The sequence below is a fragment of the Aythya ferina genome (genome assembly GCF_964211825.1).
Source record: "Aythya ferina genome assembly, chromosome: 2".
Lineage (NCBI taxonomy): Eukaryota > Metazoa > Chordata > Aves > Anseriformes > Anatidae > Aythya > Aythya ferina.
The window spans coordinates 100,730,372-100,733,719 of record NC_140297.1 but is presented as its reverse complement, the minus strand read 5'-3'; positions in this window follow the sequence as shown (position 1 = coordinate 100,733,719).

Genomic DNA, 3,348 nt, shown 5'->3' with positions numbered 1-3,348 from the left:
GGTAAGCTCTGTGCCTATTAACAAGAACCCCAAACCATACCTGGGACATTGCAATACGGGGAAGAGATCCTACCCCCTGGCCTTACATACAACAGTATGTATTGCTGAGTAACATCAACGTGCCACCATCTGGCCTTACATAAACCTTGTACTATAAAAGCAGCTTCATTTTCAGTGGAAGTGAAGATATAGTATTGATCCTAACTGTGTGGCAAATACCAACTTTAGAGTTTCCGCAAACTAAGACTCTTGCCTGAACACTTCCAAAATGTGATACAAATGTTCTGTATAAACTCTTGAAAAGCTGCAGAGCACTACAAGGGGTGAAAAGCAGGAAAATAAAAGGGGAAAAGTGGAAAAACAAACAAACAAACAAAAAACACTTCCAAACTTCAATTTTGAAGCTCCAGTGGTTTAAAGAAAAAGTTGCTGTTGCTACAAGAATGCAAATCTAAAGACCTTGATAGTCAAAATGATAAGTCATTCTGTGGGTAATCTCAATTAAATCACTTCTAGTGTTCATCAAATTCTTCTTAAATGTATTTTCCTTTACAGAAGTGGACAAATAGCAATGTAACATTGTTTTAACCTTGTAGGAAAATGTCAGGCTTCATTAGTAGTTTTATGAAGATTTACATCTCCAGTTAATGATGCCATCTGCTTAAGTACATTTTTTCACAAATCATCCTTAGAAAAGCACTGGTTAAAGTGTTAGGTAGTTAAGGGTGGCTTAAACCAGTTTCATTCCAGTCTGCTCATGTCTGTCTTTTAATACTTACACATTTTGTATAAATGTGTCTAGGTTTCCCCATTTGACTCAAATGTCAACCTTTTAAAGGACTATCAGAAAACATGTCAGATGTATTTATAGGAGAAAGAGTAAAACCCAACTCTTTCTTTATATTTTTGCTCTTCTACATATATTGCAGTCCACTTCCATTTTAAAACACTATTTTAATTTCTTGATTTGGGTTTGGAAAATTAACTAGATGATATAAAATTACTACTTTAAATTACACTAAAACCAAAATTTTTATTCTGAACAAAGTTATACAAATTTGATATATGTTGCCAGTAATCTAAAGTATTACTAAAGTTTGAAAGGTCTGGTTTAGGTTATAATGTTTTGTCTAATTTTAGGCCCTAACTGGCTGGTTCTCAGGTAATACAACAATGAAAAATGTGGAGAAGGGAGAACAAACTACTTTTTCTGGTCCAGATCTTTTCTTTATGAGCATGAGGAGGTTCAGATTGGAAATTAGGAGACATTTCTTCTCAGAGTAGTTAGGCATTGGAACTGTTTGCCCAGGGAGGTGGTCGAGTCAGCTAGGGGCATTTAAGGAAAGGTTGGATGTGATACTTAGGGACATGGTCTAGTGTGTAATATTGGTGGTAGGGGGACAGTTGGACCAAATGATCTCAGAGGTCTTTTCCAACATTTATGATTCTATAATTCTAAGAGATATCAAGTAGCAGAAATCAAAGAAACTGAAAAAAATGTGTTAGTACATCAGGCATAGGAGAACTGTGCAAATCCTTGCGACAAAAACTTTTCCAATACTGAAGGAATTAAAAAGAGATCAGGCAGTTTCACAGAAGCACACCTCTGGAGGACTCATGTACACCAACGAATATCCTGTTTTTGTCACCAGGACCAGGAGTTTCAGTTTGCTGGTTATTGATGTTTTCAGGGAGCATCACTGCAAACTTATACTGATTTGTATTTTTTTTCTTGGGGTATAATGCACTGACAGAGACAGGGTGATGAGCTGCTACTTTGGTATAACCTGCAGTGGACATCTTCCATTCTTAGAAAATAAGCTTCACATCACAAAAACTACAGTTTGTTTATAATTAACTCTATCCCAGCCAGAGCCATGGCAAAAGGCTAGCTAGTTCTATGAAAGACAAAATGTTGTTGAGGTTCTGAAGCTTACTGAAAGACAATCTTTGATATTTTTGATGACTTCTGTTTGTCCCAAATATTTCAAAATTATGCAAAGTATGAAATAATTTTTATGAAAATACATTATATGTCATTCCTTTTCAAGAAAAAAAAAAATATATATATATATCCTTACTTTATTTTTTAATGGGAACTAGCTTTCATTGAAAAGGAACAGATTCTACAAAGCAGTTGCAAATAGAACAGAAGGAAACATTACTTGTTCAGACCTGAAGAAGTAATTGGCAGAATAAGACTCAATTTATGACTGAACACACACAGGGAAATACCTACTGTGTATAATTTTGTACCATTTTCTTCCACATTGATCTAATCAGTATTTTATCTTCAGAGTATATATATGGAGACAGTTTCTGAAAAGCATGCCAGTGAGAAAGATACTGCAAAAGGAAAATATACTATGAGAAAACAGTCTTGTTTTATATTTAAATATTTAATTTTTTCTCAGTACATAATCAGATTCTTGGAATACTTAATAAGCTTTATAAGTGCTGAGAAAAGAGAAAAAAGAAAATGAGTCAAATGAGTCAGACTCTAGTATTAATTGTGCTTAATATATATATACTTTTTGTTTGTTTGTTTGTTTTGAAAAATTGTGAATACAACAGGTTAGTGATTCACACATATTATCTATCAGCCAGTAAGAGAGGAGTGGTAACATAATCAGCTTCAAAAAATGCCAGGCACACACAGGAATTTTTTTGAAGTGTGCTTCAGATATCTCTCACAGACTTTATGTAACTACGAAGGCAATGCAAATTGAGCACTGTTACAAGCAGCAACCATTTCTTAAGGAAAATAATCATTATTTCTAAAGATAAATACTACTATATTTAAAAATAAATAAATAAAAATAAATAAATAAAAAAAAAATTAAAATTAAAAAAAAAAAAAATGCAGCTAATGTCTGTAGAACAACTCCAGGAGAATGCAATCACTATACTTCCTATTCAGTGATCAAGCAAATTTATCATCCTCAGATTTCCTGAACTCCATTAGAAGATTCTGAAAATCTACTGTCTGTGCTAGCTAGGTCTTGGTTATCCAGAGAAAGAGAGAGAAAGAAAGAAAGAGAATGAGAGTGAGAGAATGGGAGAAAGAGAAAGAGAAAAAGAGAGAAAAAGAGAGAGAGAGAGAGAGAGAGAGAGAGAGAGGAAGGAAGGAAGGAAGGAAGGAAGGAAGGAAGGAAGGAAGGAAGGAAGGAAAAGAAAGAAAAAGAAAGAAAGCTATCAAAAACTTTTTTTCTATATATAGTATAGAAAATAATTTTATTATTTTTTTACATAATAAAATATGTTTTACATATTGTTTTACATAATGGAAAATAAAACTTTTTTTTTTAAAAAAAAGCAAATAAAAACAATTGACTTACATTGTACAGG